Source organism: Pseudophryne corroboree, chromosome 2 (genome assembly GCF_028390025.1).
Source record: "Pseudophryne corroboree isolate aPseCor3 chromosome 2, aPseCor3.hap2, whole genome shotgun sequence".
Lineage (NCBI taxonomy): Eukaryota > Metazoa > Chordata > Amphibia > Anura > Myobatrachidae > Pseudophryne > Pseudophryne corroboree.
Window position 1 is genome coordinate 789,816,924 of NC_086445.1, and position 23,478 is coordinate 789,840,401.

General features: G+C 45.4%; 1 protein-coding gene across 3 annotated transcripts in view; it reads left to right on the forward strand.

Annotated features, from left to right (window-relative positions):
* SYTL5 (synaptotagmin like 5) overlaps positions 1–23,478 on the forward strand; it is a 513,325-nt gene that overhangs the window by 114,362 nt on the left and 375,485 nt on the right. For all 3 annotated transcript variants that reach the window (XM_063955564.1, XM_063955566.1, XM_063955567.1), the window contains exon 2: positions 17,547–17,662. The gene's annotated coding sequence lies outside the window, so the exon portion shown is untranslated. The remainder of the gene's footprint in view (positions 1–17,546; positions 17,663–23,478) is intronic.

Below are 23,478 nucleotides of genomic sequence, written 5' to 3' on the forward strand. Positions count from 1 at the left end.
TACAACATCCAAGGACTTTGATGAAATTGAGGAATCAGCAGCAACTGGCACCACAGTAGGTTGGTTGATATGAAATGCCGACACAACCTTCGAAAGGAACTGCTGATGTGTCCGTAGCTCAGCCCTATCTTCATGGAAGATCAAGTAGGGGCTTTTACAAAACAAGGCCCCCAACACCAACACACATCTAGAAGAAGCTAAGGCCAACAAAGTGACAGCCTTGCACGTGAGAAACTTGACCTCAACCTCCTGTAAAGGCTCGAACCAATCCGATTGTAGGAACTGTAACACCACGTTAAGATCCCAGGGTGCCGTAGGTGGCACAAAGGGAGGCTGGATGTGCAGAACCCCTTTCAAGAAAGTCTGAACCTCAGGAAGAGAAGCCAATTGTTTCTGGAAGAAAATGGATAGGGACGAAATCTGGACCTTTACGGATCCCAACCTCAGGCCCATATCCACTCCTGCTTGTAGGAAGAGGAGAAACCGTCCCAGTTGAAACTCCACCGTAGGAAACTTCTTGGACTCACACCAAGACACATACTTTTTCCAAATGCGAAGGTAATGCTTAGAGACGTTACTCCTTTCCGTGCCTGTATCAGAGTAGGAATAACCTTGTTCGGAATGCCTTTCTGAGCTAATATCTTGCGTTCAACCTCCATGCCGTCAAACGTAGCCGCGGTAAGTCTTGATAAGCGAACGGCCCCTGCTGCAGCAGGTCCTCCCGAAGAGGAAGAGGCCTCGGATCTTCCAGCAGTAGATCTAGAAGATCCGCGTACCAAGCCCTTCTTGGCCAGTCCGGTGCAATGAGGATTGCTCGAACTCTTGTTCTCCTTATGAGCTTTAGAATCCTTGGAATTAGTGGAAGAGGAGGAAACATGTACACCGGCTGGAAAACCCACGGAGATACCAGGGCGTCCACCGCCACTCTTGACCTGGAGCAATACCTCCGAAGCTTCTTGTTGAGGCGGGATGCCATCATGTCTATTTGAGGTACACCCCAAAGATCTGTCACTTCCGTGAATACCTCCGGATGGAGGCCCCACTCTCCTGGATGGAGATCGTGTCTGCTGAGGAAGTCCGCTTCCCAGTTGTCCACTACCGGAATGAAAATTCCTGACAGTGCCAATGCGTGCTTTTCCACCCAGAGGATGATTCTTGTAACCTCTGACATTGCAGCTCTGCTCTTCGTTCCACCCTGTCAGTTTATGTAGGCTACCGTCGTCACATTGTCCAACTGCACTTGAATGAGTCGATCTCGCAGAAGGTGTGCCGCTTGTAGAAGACCATTGTATATGGCTCTTAGTTCCAGAATGTTTATTGGAAGACTGTATTCCAGACTTGACCACCTTCCTTGGAAGGTTTCCCCTTGAGTGTCTATGCCCCAGCCCCGGAGACTTGCATTCGTGGTTAGAAGGATCCAGTCCTGAATCCTGAACCTGCGGCCCTCCAGAAGGTGAGGCAGTTGTAGCCACTAGAAGAGTGAAATCTTTGCTTTCTGCGACAGACGTATCCTCAGGTGCATATTCAGATGAGAACCTGACCACTTGTCTAGGAGATCCAATTGAAAGAATCGAGCATGAAATCTTTCATACTGCAGAGCCTCGTAGGAGGCAACCATCTTCCCCAGAAAGCGAATGCACTGATGAACCGATACCCAGGTAGGCTTCAAGACATTCCTGGACAATTGATTGTATCACCAAGGCTTTCTCCACCAGTAGAAACACCCTCTGCACTTCCGTGTCGAGGATCATCCCCAGGAAAGACAATCTCTTTGTCGGCTCCAAATGTGACTTTGGAAGGTTCAGGATCCAACCATGTTCCCTGAGCAGATGAGTCATGAGAGCAATGGACTACAACAACTTCTCCCTGGACGATGCCTTCATCAGCAGATCGTCCAGATATGGAATTATGTTCACTCCCTGTCTGCGGAGCAGAACCATCATCTCTGCCATCACCTTGGTGAACACCATCGGTGCCGTGGAGAGACCGAATGGCAGCGCCTGGAACTGCTAATGACTGTCTAACAGTGCAAATCTGAGATAAGCATGGTGCGGCGGCCAAATCGGAATGTGGAGGTACGCATCCTTGATATCCAGGGATACCAGAAACTCTCCCTCCTCCAGACCTGAGATCACCGCTCTCAGAGACTCCATTTTGAATTTGAACTCACTCAGATAAGGGTTTAACGATTTCAAATTCAGGCTTCTGGTCCTGGGAGCCTGCAGGAGCAGGCTTTTTGGATTTTGCCTGCCCACCTCTAAAGAAGGTGGTAGGAGGCTTGGACTTTTTTATCTTAGCGGTCCGAAAGGACTGAGATGCAGAGGTAGAAAAAGGTTTCTTCGTAGAAGGCGTAGCTGAGGGAAGGAAAGGTGACTTACCCGCGGTTGCCGTGGAAATCCACGCATCCAACGCTTCCCCAAATAGAGCCTGACCTGTGTAGGGTAGGTTCTCCACACTTCTCCTGGATTCCGCGTCTGCAGATCATTGGCGTAGCCAGAGTCCCCTGCGAGCTGAGACCGACATGGAAGATATCCTTACGTTCAGCGTACCCAGGTCCTTCATGGACTCCACCATGAACCCCGCAGAATCCTGTATGTTACGTAAAAACAGATCAATGACACTTCTATCCATTGTATCCAGGTCCTCTATCGTGCCTGACCACTTTACTATACTGTAGCTTTAGAAATCCATGCACAGGCAATAGTAGGCCTTAAGGACACCCCTGAAGCAGTGTATGTGGATCTGAGCGTACTTACGATCAGCCGTTTCTTTTAACGCGGTAGAACCAGGGACAGGTAAAACCTCCTTTTTTGACAGTCTTGAGACAGATGCGTCAACTATGGGCGGGTTTTCCCATCTTTTTCTATCCTCAGGGAAGGGGAAAGCAACCAGAACCCTCTTGGGAATCTGGAATTTTTTCTTCGGGTTTTCCCAGGATTTTTAAAATAAAGCGTTTAATTCTTTAGACGCAGGGAAGGTTAGCGAGGCTTTCTTATTGTCTGTGAAGTAAGCCTCCTCAACCTGCTCTGGTGTTGTGTCAGTAATGTGTAACACATCTCTAATGCCTCAATCATGAGCTGCACCCCCTTAGCCAGGGATGCCGCCCCCCTTAGCACATCCCCATCACCATCTGCCGTGTCAGAGCCGGTATCCGTGTCATCTTGCATAACCTGGGAAAGTGCACGTTTCTTTGGATATATGCTAGGGGATTTTGCAGGAATAGGAACAGAACCTGACCAAACTGCCATAGACTTCTTTAAAACCTGAGTTTCAGTCTCAGTATGAGCTACCCTAGTAGAAATCTGAGAGATCATTCCCTTAATAGAGGTCAGCCATTCTGGCTCAGTAATAGGTATCTGAGACAAGACATTACATTCCTGTGTACAAGGAATGGATTCCTCTGGAGAAGAAATGTCCTCTGCAGCATAAGACACAGAGTCCCTGGACATGGCTATGTGAGAAAACATACACGCACACACACTGGAAAATGTCAGACACAGTTTCCCCCAAGTAAGTTCAGAGAAACAGAGTTTGGAGCCAGCACACACACAGCGCTTTCTTAGGTATAATAATACAAATACCTGGCGCTGATTGTGTACCTTAATAGACTACACAGCAAATATGCAGCCTCGCCGCCCCCCCCTTCTATAACCCCCCGGTACCGCACAGGATAACTGGAGTCGTGTGGAGGGACAGCTCTCCCTGTCAGCGTCTCTGTAGCTAGATCTGCAGGGAGGAAAATGGTGCTGAACGCTGCTGGGTACGCTCTGAGGAGAACCTCCGCCCCGTCAAACATGGCGCTGCTTCCCGCACTTTACATCTTTATACTGGCCTGAGGTATGGTGGTGGCAGCGTTACCGAGGTCCCTGACAGCCTGAGTGAACAGTGTAGGGTATAGGCGCTGGCTCAGGGCGCCCCTCAAAGCGCCGCACTGTGTACCGCTGAGCCTCCGGAGCGCAGTTAGTACCGCGCTCCCACCCTGTTGCGCCATTCACACCGGCTCCCCACTTGCCGGGGGGGGGGGGGGGGGGTGACTCACTCGCCACCGGAATCTTCTGGCTCTGTTAGGGGGTGGCGGCATGCTGCGGGAGTGAGCGGTCGCCTGGGGCGGCTAACGATCATCACCCTCAGGAGCTCAGTGTCCTGTCAGCGGAGATATTGGCCATTAACCTCTCTGGGTTGGACACTACTCCCCCCCTGAGTCCCACGAAGCAGGGAGGCTGTTGCCAGCAGCCTCCCTGTGCCTAACTCTAATAAAAACAATAAAACTAGAAAAACTCCTATGGAGCTCCCCTAGCTGTGACCGGTTCCTCCGGGCACATTTTCTAAACTGAGTCTGGAAGGAGGGGCATAGAGGGCGGAGCCAGCCCACACTGTTAAACTCTTAAAGTGCCAATGGCTCCTAGTGGACCCATCTATACCCCATGGTACTAATGTGGACCCCAGCATCCTCTAGGACGTAAGAGAAATATAAAATACATGCAGTACAATAGTTGCAGCAATACAGTTTTGAATAAATATTAACATACACAGTCACATTTATTGATGTTATTCTCTATGTCTAATTTACATTCAGCTAACTGAATTTATAATACACAGTTATATTATAACAACTATGGGATCTAATCAATTAGTGTGGGAATTTCCAACAAGTCGTAAAAACTGCACTTTCTGACTTTTTTAGGTTGAATCTGGATTCAACCTATTCAAGTTCAGTGCCGTTTTTCCGACTTGTCAGAAAACACGTGGATCGGCGGATTAGCCGCGGATCCAAGTTTCCTGTCGAATTTGCAGGCGTTTCCGACAGGTTTTTAGCCCTTTTTCAACAATGCCGATCGGCATTGTCGAAAACGGGCAAAAACCTGTCGGAAATGCCTGCAAATTAAATATACCTATATGCAGGCTATTTAAGTTCAGTAATCTTTCTTTTTAAATGTATTAATACACTGACACCTGAGTATCAATAAATTTAGTATTAAGAATAAAGGGGATATTTAATAATTATCTAAAAAAAAATCAAGAAATTTGATATTTACAGTATGTTGTCCGGAGATACGTTTGTTTTAATAAATAAATAAATATCTCTTATACAGTGGCAGTTGCTGCGCAGTCCAAAATTCAAATAGGGGAGAGACACCAACTGCCACCCCACACACTGCCAAACATCGCTGTCCGGGAGTCACTGGCAGTGGATGTGGCACCACTACATATCTGAACTTTGGACTGCGCTGCAGCTGCCACTGGAGAAGAGATAGTTATCTTGGTTTTTTTTTTTAACTTATCTCCATCTCCAGAAACATAAATATCACAATTTCCTGTTGTTGTTTTGATAATTATGTTTATTAAATGTCCTCCCATGTCAGAAAGTATGTTACAGCAATTCTTACCATGCAAGTCCTACATAAACGTTTATTCTTACCATGCAAGTCCTACATAAACGTTTAGAGTGTTATAAGAATTTGACATATACCTGACACATTCCAAGCTTTCACCTGAGTAGTTTATGAGAATTTTTATGAATAAGGTGCTGTCTATGGGGTGTGTTAAGTGAATTTTTGTTCTGACAGTTGTATGTAAATCATCACCGCTTTCTTAGAATTCTACCTCCAGGAGTCTATTAGTATCTATTTGTTGTACAGTAGTATCTGTTTGTATATACAATGGATGAGTACATTATATTGTAAGCTAATGCAAATATATAATCAGTATATTATGTGACTGCTTCTCTCAGAGGGGAGTAATAAAATGTATATACTGTAAGTATGGCTCACTGGGTTCACTCCTGTCAGAAAACTGAAGCTACAGTGGGTACTAAAGGTGTCTGCAGTACTGAATATTCCTGATACAGTAGAATGATCCATTGGTAAGGGCGTGTTTTGTGCAGGGCCGCATCAAGGCTCCAGGGGGCCCGGGGTACTTTAGACAAGGGGGGCCCCTGAGGGCTAAATATAGTGTATATACTGTAGGAAGGGGAGGTTCCTTACATATATATATATATATATATATATATATATATATGATTGATAAAAGTGAGCAGAAAGCTGTTGGAGGCAGAAACGAAGGATAGCACATTTTATTAAATAGAAAATTAGCATACATACACACAACACACACATAGCATTCATAAACACTCACAAACAGCATACATACATACCACACAGCATATACACACACACACACACACACATACACACACACACACACACACACACACACACACACACAGCATGCATACATACACACACACTACACACCAACAACATACACACACACACACACACACACACACACACACACACACACACTACACACCAACAACATATACACACACACACACTATACACCAACAACATATATATTTATACACACACACACACACACACACACACACCATGCATACATACATACATACATACATACATAAACACACTAACACACACACACACACACACACAGCATGCATACATACACACACCAACATATACACACACTACACACCTACAACATATATATACACACACACACCACTAACCAACTGAACAGAGGAGGAGATTCTGCCGGAGTCCATGTGAGTTAAACATAGGAGGAGCTGCTGCTGCTGCACATGCTCAGCAGCTCCCTCCACTGTGTGTTCGAGAGGCAGAGAGCTCAGCTGATCAGAGGCAGAGCTCTCAGTGAGGAGCAGCCAATTCAAAAGAAAAAAATTGGATATGAGAACCCCTGTAAAAGGCGCCCTGGAAGCTGCCCGAGCCGTGATTCACCACAATTGAATCTCACCAGAATTCAAAGTTTAAACAAATTTGACAAAAAGAATGTGTGGGACTCAAACAAATACAGGCGCTAGGATATTAACGTGATTGGTACTTTTACAATACGTTCCTCAATGTTCTTCTTTGACAGGACCTCCCTTTCACTCGTGTCGATGTCACCATGAAAAGAAAGGATTGTAAAAATGTGTGTCAGAGTCTTTAATAGTCCATGGTTATCTTTTCATTAACTGAACATATCAGACAGTGAAGAACGTGATTATTTCACCAGAGAGGCGTACCCCAACTCACTTTTCCAAAGAAAAGATTACACTCATAAAGGTATCTTTCATCCACCACTGTGTTAGACAGAATCACTCCCACGGTTAAACCCTTTTGCACGTGAAGAAGATGGGCATACCTCACTCACAATAAAGGAGGCTGTTTCAAACGCATCAAGGTTTCTTTTGCTGATAGTTCTTTCTTCCTCCTAAGCAAAAAGTCCTTCCCTCTCGTATGGGTGTTGCCGTGAAAAAAGATATATATATGTGTGAAATCGTTTTCACATGTACACCACTCATCTATAGTGTAGGTTAATAGGTGGTAAAGATTCTTTAACAGTCCATAAAATATATTTTGCTTCTGGACTTATCCTACAGTGAAAGACGTGATAATTACACCAAAGAGGCGTACCCCAACTCACTTTCCCAGAGAGAAGGTTAAACTCATAAAGGTATCTTTTATCCACCACTGTGTTCGAAAGATTCACTCTCACGGTGACCCTTTTTACATGAGAAAGATAGGCATACCTCACTCACAATAAAGGAGGCTGCTTCAAACACGTAAAGGTTTCTTTTACTGCTGATACCTTCTTCCTTCTAAGCAAGATGTCCCTCCCTCTCGTGTGGGTGTTGCCGTAAAAAAGGGAATATATATATGTGTGATATCGTTTTAACCAGTACAACACTTCGCTACACAATACAATACTTTCTTTTCTCAATGCATGCACTCATCCTTAAAGGAATAGAGATCACTCTCCATGCGGGGGTGTACCTTGACTCACTCTTTCTATAGAGGGGAAAACGCCCATCAAGGTATCTTTTTTATTCCACCGCTCTGATCAAATCGTAAGCCCACTTTACCCAAAGGGAGGGAAGCGTACCTCACTCACACAAAAGAATGCTGATGGAAGCACATCAAGGTTTCTTTGTATTTAGTGAGAAAAATATCAGGTGTACCCTACTCACAGGAAAGATGGTTATGGGTAAGCTCATCTGGGTTTCTTTGGGAGACTGACCAGGATGAAAAAGAAAGTTCCTGTCTCCGTGTGTATTGAATCCACCGTAGTGGCAAGTATTCTCAAAAAAAATGTGTTCCAATCACAATAGATCCATATGCAAAAAACACAATTTTTATTTGTTAAAAAATACCCCACATCTTCGGGGAGACATACAGCTAACAGAAGAAATTCTTTTTAAAAAACAGAAGTCTAAAAAAGGATTGTAGCAGCAAGACTCACAATAAAAATAAATCAAAAAGAAAAAGACATAAAAATTTTTTATTTTTTTTATTTTTTTTTTAAATCCGTATATACAAAAAAATCCTTGGAAAAGTACTTGATTCATACCTATGTAATAGATCCACACTCTCAGCTGGTCGACATGTTTCGGCCTATTCGTAGGCCTTTATCAAGACATCGGCAGTTCGTAAGTGCCTGTGGGTGGCCCCGCTGGGTGCAGAGACGGAGACAAGGCTGTCTCCGTCTCTGAAACACAAAATTTGTCTGCAGAGAGGGGAAAGTTTGCACCACTGCCACCAATGCATGAACTTCCTAAAATAAAATAAAAACTACCAGTGCTTGACGGAAGGCACGGGGGGCCCTTAAATCTGGGGGGCCCAGGGTAATGTGTCCCCTGGGCTCCCCCCTTAATCCGGCTCTGGTTTTGTGGAGTCATCAAAGGAATGGCAGAGTTATTGTACAGTAGGTTGGACATCCCTATGATCTGCTAGGTAGAAGTTTTACTGCTTGAAGATATCCCCCACAGTATTCTAAGGTTTGACATCTATTAATATAATCTTTCTGGAGTATATGTACCCGCAGTAAACAAAACACCTACTCCTACAGAGGACAAATGCTGAGGGCAAATGCAATGCAGTATGTTAGACAGAAACACCAACCTGCTAACAGTGTTACCTACTGTTACTCAGACGTTCCCAAATTACCGAATCTAGCACATTTACATCACCTTTACAAAATCAAGAGACCGTAAACCTGACTGTGAAGATACCGGGTTCCAAATCACCCAGGCATGGTGGTAGATAAAACACCAACAGTGGTTTATTGAACAGAATGGGTTATAACAGCTCAGCACATCTCTGTAATCCAATTCCACATGACAATTCCCACCACAAACTCCTGACAGAATATTACTTCTTAGTCTTAGAGCAGAGTATCTCTCCCAGCAACACAGAGTGCCAGATAAGTCCAAAATAATGGGTTCCACAGCGGATCCCTGGCAGAACATTACTTCTTAGCCTAGGGTCAAAGAATCTCCCTTCAGCTCTCCGGGTAGCTCTACTTATACCTCCAGAAGCTTCATATTGCATGGGTGTGTGTGACGTCTTTGTCTTAGGATCTTACAGCATTGGAATACAATACATATTCTAATCAAGGTGATTATATCAGCCAGAGAGCCACCCTGTCTGGTCAGCTCACTTTTGGACAATAGGAAGTAAACAAAAAGGGACAATGGTACCTTATATGACTCAACCGTTCAGTGTCCACTGTGGTGTATGAAAACAATAGGAAACTATAGGTCTAACATAAATCATTATCTAAAGGGTAACAGAGAACAACACAATTGCATTATATTAACAATATTAAGATTGATTTAAAAACAGTATTGGGTGAGCAGAAATGGACATGTTATGGAAAATGAACAAACAGATGATTTGGATGGATATGGGTATAAAAAGTACATATTTGACACAGGAAACGAGGCATATCTATATTAGTTGTCACAGACCTCATTTTCTCACATTCCTCTCCCACTTTTTAGGCCCAATGTCCTGGCAAGTTGTAGGTAAAGTCCTCAATGTCCAAGCGAGGCTGTTGGGACAATCCACTACGTCTTTCTTTAGGTTTGGTGAGAGGGTGGTTAGCAGTTCAGAAGTTCCTCCACCACTTTTAAGCCCTGTGCCTGGGCAGCACAAACTAGCTGGCACTTTAACCCCAACTGGGTCAAAAGTACTGAGGGCCATGTTTCCTGAAGAGTCTAATGACCGGCCTTTTGGGTCTGGTGGAATTATGATTAGCAATTCACAATTGTTCAGTTCTTCACCAGATTCCCAATTATATGTCCCTGGTGGCAAATAACTGTAGGCCCAAAACATACTTATAAATGCCTGTACCTCTCCCACTCGTTCCGTGGTCTCCCACCTGAGAACAAGCAAATTGTGGGATGCTGGCTGAAAGCAGTTTCACTCCTGGTGGTGCATTACATCCCTCGCCTCTAGCACTTCAGGAGGGGGTATCCCAAACATAAATTTGTAAGATGCATAAGGACGGGAACATGCAGGCGCTTGCCCATGGCTTCTGATACAGTGTGGGGCTCTCCTTCCCCTCCTCCCCGGATTGCGTGTCCAAAATCTGCCCAATGGCAGTAACATGTTGGGGCTCTTGCCCTATTGACAAAGGCAAACTGAACTTAGGCTGCAGGGAAGTAGCAAAATCCGACAATTTGTCTCATAACTCTTCTCCCTCAAAAGCCACCTCCACTGTTCCATCAGGTAATTCCCCATGTGGCTGCAGAGAAAATGACAGGACTGACTGATCCCTGTTCAGGTCTTCTCCCTCAAAAGCCAATTCCTCCTCCCCCAAACACAACACTGGGAATGGCTCAGTAGCCAGGACTGGTAAGTGCTCATCTGAGGAATTCCCTTGGAGGTTCTGTTGCTCGAGTGGTGGTATGGTGACCAGAGGCGTATCTAGGGTAGGGTGAGTGGGGCACGTGCCCTGGGCGCCTTGGCAGGCCCAGGAGAGGGGGGCGCCACCGCCAGCCAGGGCGTCACGCCGAAAGCCGAAATGTGAGGGGAGGAGAGCGCACCGTCTCTCCCTCCCCTCACCGCCGCTGAAAGCCCTAGCAGCGCTGCCAGCAGTGCTGCTGTGTCCGGCCTCCGGCGGCGTTAGCCAATCAGAGCTTGCGGACCGGCTCCTGACTGGCTGCCGGTCCGCGAGCTCTGATTGGCTAGCGAACCGGCGCCACACAGCCGCCGGAGGCCTGTCCTGGAGCGGTGAGGGGAAGGAGAGGCGTTCTCCTCCCCTCACATAGAACAAGCGGCGCCGCCGCGCCGGTGACTCGGTAGGTGACCGGGGGGGGGGGGGAGAGCACAGTGGGGCATGTAACTGGCACAGTGGGGCATGTAACTGGCACAGTGGGGCATGTAACTGGAACAGTGGGGCATGTATCAGGCACAGTGTGGGGCATGTATCTGGCACAGTGAGGTATGTAACTGGCACAGTGGGGCATTGTATCTGGCACTGTGGGACAATGTAACTGGCACTGTGGGGCATGTATCTGGCACTGTGGGGCATTGTATCTGGCACTGTGGGGCAATGTAACTGGCACTGTGAGGCATGTATCCGGCACTGTGGGGCATTGTATCTGGCACTGTGGGACAATGCAACTGGCACTGTGGGGCGTGTATCTGGCACTGTGGGGCATTGTATCTGGCACTGTGGGGCAATGTAACTGGCACTGTGGGCCATTTTCAGTGGCCACACCCCTTCTGGAGCGTGGACACACCCCTTCTGGTCTGTGGCCACGCCCATTTTTTCGCTGCACGCGCCGCACTTGCTTCTTTTGCTATGTTTTTTTTTCGGGGGGGGGGGGGGGGCGCCATTTTACATCTTGCCCCTGGGCTCCAAAAACCCTAGTTACGCCTCTGATGGTGACCGTGGTGACTTCTTTCTCAGTGTCTAGCCGGCACTCTGCGATGGTTTCTATATCCTCCAATCCCGCAAATGGCCAGTCCTTCCTTGCATCCATCTGGTCAAGGTCGGCCTTCTCCAGTGTAATATACTGGGCAGACAGTTATTGGCACTCTCTCACTAAGTCCTCATCTTCCATCTCAGTAAAAGGGAAGTTGTAGTGCAGTTCCTCCTGGGGTGCCTGGATTGTGGTCACTGCTTTCTTCACTTCAACGCGTGCTTCCTTCCGTATAGAACACTGGCCAGATTCTTCCCTTGGGTATGGGAGAAGCTGTTGCAGATGTTGCCTTTAAGCATCCACCCTGTAACACTGGTCTCGCCATGCTGGGGTATCCAGAGGCCCCCGATCCAATGCCATTTCCTCTGGCTCTGTCCGGGAAGACAATTTACTGTGGACTTGTCCCTCCGTCTCTGTATATTGTATTCTTTGTGTCATTTGGGCCATTGTGGCGATCACTTTCTCCCTGAATTCCACAAACTCTGGCTCCCCCAGAAGATTCCATGTGGCTGCTTCACTTCTGCAGTGCATGAACGCATTCCCCAGATAACAAAATTTGTCCTGTATGCTGGATACTCTCCACATGTTGATTACCCGCTGAGCTTCATTCCAGTACTCCCAAATGTACTGCATCTTGGTAAATATAAATAACATATCTGGCTTCCTAGAGAATGAACTGGCGCTTTGTTTTTCTCCAAAATTAATAGACCACTGTGGATGAATTAAAAAAGTATATTTATTATCTAAAACAACACATGCAACAAATAAAAATGGATTAATCCAATAAAAACATGTATAAGGGCATAAAGTGAGCTGAAAAAAATTGTAATGATAGTTGCTGCTTGGTAAGTGTCCTTAAAAGGATCCCGGACTGGCAAATGTTAATAATTCCCTGGGAAAGATGGTATTTATGTACAGCTGGTGTTACCCATGGTGATGGAGGCTTCCAGAAACTTGAAAGTAGACAGCAGACAGGCTGTAGCAGTTGTAAGAAAACTGGATTTCTCCAATCAGTGCTGTATGATGAAGTCCCTCAGGGGAAATTTTCCAAATGTAGAAATAGAAAGTCCATATCAAGATCCTTTAAAGCACAGGACACGAATGATGGCAGCAGCTTGACACTTAACGCGTTTCCCTAGGCTTGGTCACCTAGCTTCATCAGAAGCTAGGTGACCGAGCCTAGGGAAACGCTCTCTTACTGGCAGCTGTGGCAGCGCATCTGGGTTTTGGTTCTTTCATATCTGGCTTCCTAGCCTGCCGATATGCTGATGAACTTCCATCCACAAGCTCCACTGCCCTGGTTCCATTACTGGTCCCCTCCGCTGGGTCCTGGACTATATCCTCCTCTTCCTCCTCATCACAAGGGTGCTCCAAGTCCCATTGAGCCAATTTTCCAATTAGGGACCCCTTGGTATCCACTGCATTGATTACAGTTTTTCTTGCATGACACAGTTCTTGCAGGACTCTCTTCTTGTTGTCTTTGTAATATTGTGCTGCTGCCTCCATTCTGCTGTAATATCTTGCATCCATGCTTGTAACCTGAGTGATCCCTCTGCTTGCCACCAAATGTGAAGATGCCGGGTTCCAAATCACTCAGGCACAGTGGTAGATGAAAAACCAACAGTGGTTTATTAAACAGAATGGATTATAACAGCGCAGCACATTTCTGTAATCCAATTCAACAACTGTAATCCAATTTTTGTGCAGAGTAAATACTGGCTGCTTTATTTTTACACAGCAATTAAGATTTCAGTTTGAACACACCCCACCCAAATCTAATTCTCTCTGCACATGTTATATTTGCCCACCCTGCAGTGCACATGGGTGGTCATTCCGATTTGTTCGCTCGTTGCCGTTTTTTGCAACGCAGCGATTAGGTGGAAAATGCGCATGCACATGGTACGCAGCGTGCATGCGCTAAGTTATTTATCACAGAACGACGTTTTTTCATCGCTCGAGTGATCGTAGTGTGATTGACAGGAAGTGGGTGTTTCTGGGCAGAAACTGGGCGTTTTCAGGGAGTGTGCTAAAAAACGCAGGCTTTCCAGGCAAAAATGCAGGAGTGGCTGGAGAAACGGGGGAGTGGCTGGCCAAACGCAGGGCGTGTTTGTGACGTCAAACCAGGAGCTAAACGGACTGAGGTGATCACAGTCTAGGAGTAGGTCTGGAGCTACTCAGAAACTGCAGGGAATTATTTAGTAGCAGTTCTGCTAATCTTTCGTTCGCACTTCTGCTAAGCTAAGATACACTCCCAGAGGGTGGCGGCCTAGCGTTTGCAATGCTGCTAAAAGCAGCTAGTGAGCGATCAACTTGGAATGAGGGCCATGGTTTTGTCCATCTGCTAACAAATTTGCTGCTACGATCAGGTCTGAATTATCCTGCTGCTATTCGACACATGTTGCTAGAATCAGATGGCAAAACAATTTATATAGGTGATGGGTGATGTCAGGGATACACAGTAGTAAAAGAAAATATTTAGGAGTGATGGGTACAGATAGACCTGTTATAGAGCTAGCAAGAGTACCAAACTCGCTTCAAATAGGAACCAGTTATGAGCAACTTCACCAGGTATGCAGGAACATTCCAATGTCCCAACCACATCTCCAACATATATTTGTGTTTTCTTATGTTCAAATAATTTATCTTTAACTGTAAATGTAACTGTAAACCGGTGTGAGCGCATGTGCACATGTGCTGAAATCGCTGAATAGCGATTTTCAGCACAATTGCAGCCGATACTGAATCAGCCCGTGTGCCGTGGAACTCTGGGGTACCCCAAGGCTCTTGCAAGGGTGTCCCGGGTTGGTAGTTTAGGACCAAATTTAATTTTTTATTGTCTAAGTGATAGGCAAAACCAGTGCTAGTGGCTGCCAATCATAAAACATGTGGACAATCAGTAGCACAACTCTGTAAACCACCACATAACTGAACCTACAGATGACAGGTAGGCACACTTTAATATTTTTTTCCAATATATATCAATACAAAACTTTAATTTTAGGGGGGGCCGGGGAAAAAAAAGCTGATATTCTAGGGTGCCGTGATTCAAGAAAGTTTGGATACCACTGGGATAATCCATTAAATGGACAGTGAGAAAGGAGTGCAATAAGCAATTTGTTTTGAGCTTTGAGCGATGAAAATGAAACTATCTCACCTTGCTATTTAAGCTTCATTATATTATTATAGCAAGAGTCTGTAATCAACTATATTGTTTCTGTGTTTTTGTGTGATCTAGGTTTTGTTTATTCAGATGTTACATCTGCTGCCTTCTTGCACGCAAAGCAATAGAATATACTAAATGTATTTCTATAGAAACACAACAGTAGGCTTTAACAGAACAAAACCTGTTTTGAATTTCTCCCCTTTCATGACTAGCTTATTACAGCTACAACACAAAGTTGCTGTTATGACATCATTCTCTACCTGCAAAGCAACACTTCTGTACCTTCTCCATCAAGATCACAGCCGTATAAGTTTTAGAAATGTAACAGAGAGTGCCCACTCCCCCTCCTGTGCCAGGCCAGCAGCCACCGCTTAAGTGTTCAGTATGCACTGGGGGGTACGCTATAACAGCCCTGCCGCAGATATATATATATATATGGGGCAGCATTTAAATATACAATTGTTATGAAGTCGGTGCTCTCCTAGGTATCGCCAGCAAGCTTAACGTACATTTGTATATAAAAGGCAAATACCGCCGACTCATCACAAAATCTCCTGAACCATAAGGACTAGGAACTTGAAATTTGTGCAGTACTTGCTTTTGTGACGTAGGCACCTACTAAGAAGGGATTTTTCTAAATTCCACCCACAAAGGGGTTAAAAGGGGTGTGATGATTATTGGGACTTCCCCCCTCACAGAGGAGAGTTAAGACAACCCACCCAGCTGGGACTATAGAGAATGCATGGTGCCGGGGATACCAAGTCGCGGAAGGGGTAGGACACAATGCTCTGTCCTGGACTTCCTTGCTAGTGGCAGCTGTAGAACAGCACATTATTCAAATAGGGGAGCCACATCAACTGCCAGCCCTTAACACTGTCAAAGATCGCTGGGTGTGTGTCCCCCATTTGAATAATTGACTGCTCTAAAACTGCCACTGGCAAGGAAGTCCAGCCTTATGGTTCAGGAGATTTTGTGATGAGTCAGTGGTATTTGCCATATATATATATATATATATATATATGTGTGTGTGTGTGTGTTTATATATATATATATATATATATATTTATTTCAAATATAACTACTTAACCAACCTATTTCCAGTCACAAGAGGATAGTATCTTAATTATCAGAGGTTAACCTGTCACATGCGCAATGTGCCCAACATCAGTGCACTGCGTACATTTTTGCCTTGCGACTGGACCTGAATCACCACCATGTGCAGATTGCGTGCAACCAGTATCCAGCCCATTATGTGAGGTGTGGTACTGATGCAGGTGGATTCAATCACAGACAAACACAATGAGATGAATTGTGTTGTGCTTAATGTCAAAGGGACATTTAAAGTGACAGAAATTAATAAAAAGTGATAGGTATGCATACCTATAATATTAATATTGTAAACACAGTTCTTGACCCATTTATGCATGCACCCCAACTGTACTGATTTTGGCCAGACAGTTTCAGTTGGCAGGCCTGAAAATGGACAGATTTCCCCCAAAAGTGGCAGGAACACAACTTGCTTTCACACTTATCTTGCACTTACAGCTCCTTTGCCATTAATAGAGGGCATCAACATGCATGTCCAGCATAATGAGAACATTCAGCTGCAAGTTAGGCACATCCCTTTCATCTAAATATTATTTTCACTTACAGGGATCTTGAAATACATTAGTTACAAGCAGAGGTGTAACCAGGGTATGTGCCCTGGGCGCTATGCAGACCTGACAGAGGGGGGGTCAGGCCCTGCAACCCTGCACAGGTACAAAAGCATTGCACGGCGGAGATGCTATTGTACCTGATGAGTAGCTCCCTGCCACCACAGCTCCTGCGCGCTGGCAGGCCGCTACTCGCTGCAACCCTGATTGGCTGCCGGTCCGCGAGTTCTGATTGTCTGCCGGTCCGCAAGCTCTGACTGGCTCACAAACTGGCGCCTGGTTTGAAATCCTACCCGCCGCCGACGGACTGAGCACTGAGGGGCAGGAGATGCGCACGCTGCGCTCTCCTTCCCTGACACACACACACACAGCAGCAGCAGCCAGAGCAGCAACGGTGAGCAGCACTGTTGGGTGGGGAGCATGTGTGTGTACCTGGCACTGTGGGGGGCATATCTGGCACTGTGGGGACATGTGTGTACCTGGCACTGTGGGGACATGTGTGTACCTGGCACTGTGGAAGCATATCATGCACCGTGGGGGCATATCTGGCACCGTGGGGGCATCTGACACTGTTGGGGGCATATGTGTATCTGGCACTGCACTATTGGGGGCATATATGTATCTGGCACTGGACTATTGGGGTCATATGCGTATCACGCCCCATTTTTCATTGGCCACACCCCGGGTGGCATGTGGCCACACCAATTTTTTGGTGCGCACGCAGAAGACGCGCGCACACAGTACCACTAAGACATTTTTTCTACTTGCACCACTGCCTGTATATACAATTATTTGTGTGTGAAATGATGATGTGGCAGAGAGATGCAAAGGGGGGAGATGGTGTGCTGAGAGACAACACAGTGAGGAGATGATGGTGTGACTGAGAGACACGGGGGAGATGATAGTGTGGCTGAGAGACGCAGGGGGCAGGATGTGAGTCTGGTTGAACCGCTGTTGTACAATGCTGACCTTGTTAATATTCCTACACGAACAGGCATCTTCTGGACGATGTCATCTCCTACATGAATAGTGAATACCGACTGAAGACGCCATCTGCCTTAGAGGATGCATTTCTTCAGAGGGTCCACATTGTGAGAAGCCATCATATAGGTAAGGTGCATGTGGAATTGAAAAGAATATGTGTGACGTGAAACAGGGTGGCGTGTGATGTTGATACACACCATTTTCAGTGGCCACGCCCCTTCTTTTTTTCATAATGTACTATGTGGGTCTTTTTGTGTGTGGTTTTCTTTGTGTGGGTTTTTTTTTTTTTTTTTTGGGAGGGGAGCAGTCTAAATCTTGCCTTGGGCTCCAAAAACCCTAGTTACGCCTCTGGTTACAAGACCTGCATTTTTCATCTGCATAAACTGGGTGCAGTTTGTGGGATTGATTAGTTATCACATCTTTGCTCTGATGCAGATTATAAGGGTGCATGTATCTTTAGATATGTGTAGCTTAAAAACAAAGGTACCAATGCAGAGTTAAATTAAAGTCGTTTTTTGTAGATCTCCAGGGCTGTGTGCATGTAGGTATGGAAGATGTGCTGTTGTTGCATCTCCACTTGCGAGAAGGAGTGTAACTGGTCGGTTACTGGTTGTCCATCCATATGTAGTGAGGCCAAATGGATGAAAGATTCGGCAGTGCAGACATGAGCACATCTGCTTTCAGACAGATCTTTTGCACCCTGGATGGGGATGGCACAAGTGGCACTGATAATGATGATAACTATGAAACTAAGGGTGGGTATAAACTAGGCCGTGTACTCTATGAGCGATGTCGCCTAGTGTGTTCGCTTCCCTGCCGGGGTGGTTGGCGACAGTGCGTACACACTGAGCGATATGCAAATGATATCGCTCAGTGATGTCACGCCACGGCTGGGCCGTGCATGCAGTTTTGGGGAGACAGTACAAATTGAGCTGACTGCACGGCCGACAGTGAGGGTCGTTAACGACCTGCGGGGCCACGCAAGGCTCGACGGTGGCATATACTTAGCGATAAAGTAAACAACGTCGCTCAGGAAGGTTCAAAATGAGCGACGTCATTTAATTTATCGCTAAGTGTGTACCCACCTTAAGAGTGCAGATGGGGCCATATGAGCGAATACACGTATTTACTCCTGTGAATGAAAAGTGAGAGCAATTACGGCTGACTTGCGTTTTACTCTGCATCAGCCCTAAAGTATCCAGACACATCTTTGCTTACACTCAAACAGGACATCTTTACATCCATGTGTAATTCAGGCTCACGATGAACACAGCTCAGACAATGCACCACTAGTTTTAGAAAAGTGTGCATGTGAGCCTTTATCCACTTTAAGTGATGACTCTATATAGCCAAGTAGACCAATACGCTAGCACACATATTCTTGCATATAAAACTGAGCTGTTTCCTCTGATTTACTAAAACCATTATCTCCCAGAGAGGGCACAGACATCTGCTACTATCAGGTCTTTCCAGGCATTTTCCTCTATCAATTCTTTGTGGCCTGAGTTCCGAGGACAGCTTGTATTAGCAAGATAACAAGCCAATAAATGGCAAAGCATAACAGGAATACTCACAATAGAACTACTGGTGACTCAAACAGTACTGAATTCTAATTAATCCCTGTCACAGATTGGCTGTCTGTTTTTCAGATGTTTTTCAACTATGGTTGATCCTTGATAAAAACAGAATAAATAGCAGATCAGCATGGGATCAAATGGGAGCCTGTTAGGTTCCTAAATTATTAACTAAGAGTCAATGGGGGTAATTCTGAGTTGATCGCAGCAGGAAATTTTTTAGCAGTTGGGCAAAACCATGTGCACTGCAGGGGGGGCTGCAGGGGTCTGCTTTATTTTTACACTGCAATTTAGATTGCAGATTGAACACACCACACCCAAATCTATCTCTCTCTGCACATGTTATATCTGCCTCCCCTGCAGTGCACATTGGGGGTCATTCCGAGTTGTTCGCTCGCAAGCCGCTTTTAGCAGCTTTGCACACGCTAAGCCGCCGCCTACTGGGAGTGAATCTTAGCTTATCAAAATTGCGAACGAAAGATTAGCAGAATTGCGAATAGACACTTCTTAGCAGTTTCTGAGTAGCTCCAAACTTACTCGGCATCTGCGATCAGTTCAGTGCTTGTCGTTCCTGGTTTGACGTCACAAACACACCCAGCGTTCGCCCAGACACTCCTCCGTTTCTCCAGCCACTCCCGCGTTTTTCCCAGAAACGGTAGCGTTTTTTCACACACTCCCATAAAACGGCCAGTTTCCGCCCAGAAACACCCACTTCCTGTCAATCACATTACGATCACCAGAACGAAGAAAAAACCTTGTAATGCCGTGAGTAAAATTCCGAACTGCATAGCAAATTTACTTGGCGCAGTCGCACTGCGGACATTGCGCATGCGCATTAGCGACTAATCGCTCCGTTGCGACAAAAAAATAACGAGCAAACAACTCGGAATGACCCCCATGGTTTTGCCCAATTGCTAACAAACTTGAAGCTGCGATCAACTCATAATTACCCCCCATGTGCACTGCAGGTGTGGCAGATATAACATTTGCAGAGAGAGTTAGATTTGAGTGGGTTATTTTATTTCTGTGCAGGGTAAATACTGGCTGCTTTATTTTTACACTGCAATTTAGATTTCAGTTTTAACACACCCCACCCAAATCTAACTGTCTCTGCACATGTTATATCTGCCCCACCTGCAGTGCAAATAGGGGGTCATTCTGACCCGTTCGCACGCAGCAGTTCTTCGCTGCGGTGCGAACGGGTTGGAACTGCGCATGCGCGACATACGTATTGCGCACGCGTGTCATTGCCCAGCGGCCTTCGTCGCCGGGCAACGTCATGCACAGCGAAAAAAGAAGACGCAGCTCTGATCGCATGAAGATTGACAGCGGAGAGAGGCATTCCGGGGCGGATACTCACCGTTGGATGCCGTTTTCAGGGAGTTGTCGTCCGAACACAGGCGTGTCTAGGCAAACAGAGGGCAGAAATCTGACGTCAAAGCCGGGAGGATCGTCGCTGGATCCGTCGCACAGGGTAAGTAGCTCCAGCCTTAGGTTGCGGAAAACTTTTTTTGCTTAGCAGGGCTGCACAAAAAGTTGCTGGCTGCGATCAACTCGGAATGACCCCCATGGTTTTGCCCAACTGCTAACAAATTTGCTGCCGCGATCAACTCTGAATTAGGCCCAATGAGTGGATAGTTCTTTACCTGTCCAGTCCAGTATTTGCTCTTTGAAAAGATCAGTACCCAGTAGATGGTTGTTACATTTCTAAGTATCATGTAACTTCATGTACTTCACAGTACCTCAACTGCTACACACATGCATGATTGTTTAAAAACATTTCATTCTTATTGCCTAGTAAGGGGGTTATTTTCAGTTGGACAGATTTGGGTTAAAAGTGCAGGCAGAGAATATGCTGGCAAAAAAAGTGCATTCACTTCATTTATTTAGTGTGCTATTTTATAGTATGTGCAAATCATAATAAACATATGAACTACAAAAACCAGCATGTGTGGGCATCAATGGCTTGTTAGAGCCTGTTGTGCCATAGGATTTTTTCATTTTAAATCCCAGTTCTCCATGCTGTTCCAGCCGAAATTGCCCTAAACCCAGAACATAAGCGCTGGTGCTGCTGTCAATTTTGGCAGGATAGAATCTGTTTTTGTTTTTACATTTCTTTTTTGAAATGATTCTTTTAACACTGAAAAGGTATGTGTTGATTATAGCAGCAGTAGCACAGACCATAGCTTCAAGAACCCGCAACAGCCCTTTGACCAGTATACACGACTATGTGCAACTTTAAATAGAGAATAAACATGCCCAACCCCCCCTTCCCCCATTCTATCCATTTAGAATCAATGAGGTGCAAGTCAGGGATATGTTTAAATTGGGTACACACCGAGCGATATGTCTGTGCACTTACCAATTGTCAGGTAGGTTGGTGGATTGGCCAGGTGTGTACCCAGCAATAGAGCATGTTTGCCAACTCTCCCTGAATGTCAGAGAGACTCCCTGAATTACAGTGGCAATCTCCCTGACTCCCTGAAGAGTCTAGCAATCTCCCTAATTGTACCCTACCCATGTTATGTAGTTGTAATATACTTGGGGGAAAAATAAATCAGCAATATACACATTCAAATGGGATAATTTCCCAGCATTGGTATAAGGCACAATGATTTCTATGGCTACACAATCCTGACACCTGCCCGGTATTCCCAAACGGTTGGTGGATACAACCAAGTGGGAACAGAACCTGTGGGCCACTGGGCCACATGCGTGGCGAGCCCACAAGGGTACTCACTGCCGGGATTTCGGGAGAGTTTTTGAAAAAAGTGAAAAAAATTATAGAAATCAAGTGTTTTTTTTATTAAAATAAGTGCTAAAATTAAATTGGGGGTTTAAGTATAAATTTGGTTATAAATATATATTTGGGTAATTTTATGCCACTTTGAAAAAAGTGCCTCTGTCGGTATAGTGACAGTCCGCATCCCGTCTCCTGGGATATCATATGTATCCCTCAAATACAGCTCTAATTTTTGTTTTGGGGGGACTGTCAGTTTTTAATGTTCCTTTGTGCGCCTTGGGTGGGTATAGAGGAGATGTTGCGAGATCTTCCTTTGCTGCTTTTTTAAAACTTGTATGTTATTTGTCCCCTATTACATTGATCTCTGTATGGCATAACTGGCTCTTTATTCTTCCTGCTGTAATGATTCCATGTATCATTATAATACGGTACATTGTCTCTGCACTTTTTTTCTGTCATATCTACCTGTACTATTGTTCATTGTGTTGTCTGCTTATGTGACACTTTATGCTTCAATAAAACCTGTTTTCAAATCAGAGTTCAGGAGTGTTAGCACGCGTCATAATACATTGGTGTTTGATGGAAATGCTGATTAAGTGCATTGTGAACTATGCTGCAGGGAAGCGTTCGGATGTGTCAGCAAAGCAACATACGTATATACCCTACAGGCAGGGCCGTCAACAGAAATATTGGGGCCCGGTACAGTGATATCTCTGGGGCCCCCTCAGAATACATATATACTGTATCCCACTGAAGAAGTCTGATATCCAGATGAAACGCGTAGGGACGTACCTCATGCCTGTATCCAGATGATTGGACAGATAAGCTCATTTATGTTTTACTCTGTGCACGTCTGATACCTACCAATTGCCTGCTGATCTTAACTACTTTTTTACTTGTGTGTGCATTAAAATAACTTTTTAATCTTAAAACCTAAAAAGTATGTGTGCTTCTTGGTGTAAATGAGAAATTGGGGATAGTATCTCCTAATTATAACACCAAAACATATATCCTTGTTAGGTCTTCCTGCTCAATCGTATACACACTTAAGTATATATTCACTTGGACAGGGCCATCTTAACTGATAGCTGAGGGTCCCCTCTTTCCAGGGGTACCAGATTTTTGAAAATCGGCCCTGGGGAACCGGAGATATCCGACCTCAAAGCAGTGGTCCCCATCCAAGCCTGTTAATTGCTCTTCCGAGCCAGATATCTCAGGTTCTGTCTGAGTTAGAGTTTTTCTGTGGATATAATCCAAAAGCTGGGACTCTCCCCTTTCAGTGGACACTGGCAGCTTGTCTCTACTATGCCCAGAACCAGAGATATCAGCCTTCCAGCAGCTGGTCCCTGCTCCAGCTCCACACGCCTGGTATGCAGTTTTATATTGTTGTCAGTGAATTGCTATGGCTCCTGAACTCTGATCCCCAAGTTCCCCGTACCTTGTGAAAAGTGTGACTCTCTAGTTTTTTATCCCGTTAAAACTAAAAAATATATTTTTAGGAACTGGAGATATCTGCAGTTAAGCAAGCTGCCCTCCCACCGGAATATGATAAATATTAAGCTCACTCCACTATCCACCCCTCCCCTACGTATTAAACACCCCCTACCACCCTAAAAGTCATGTAC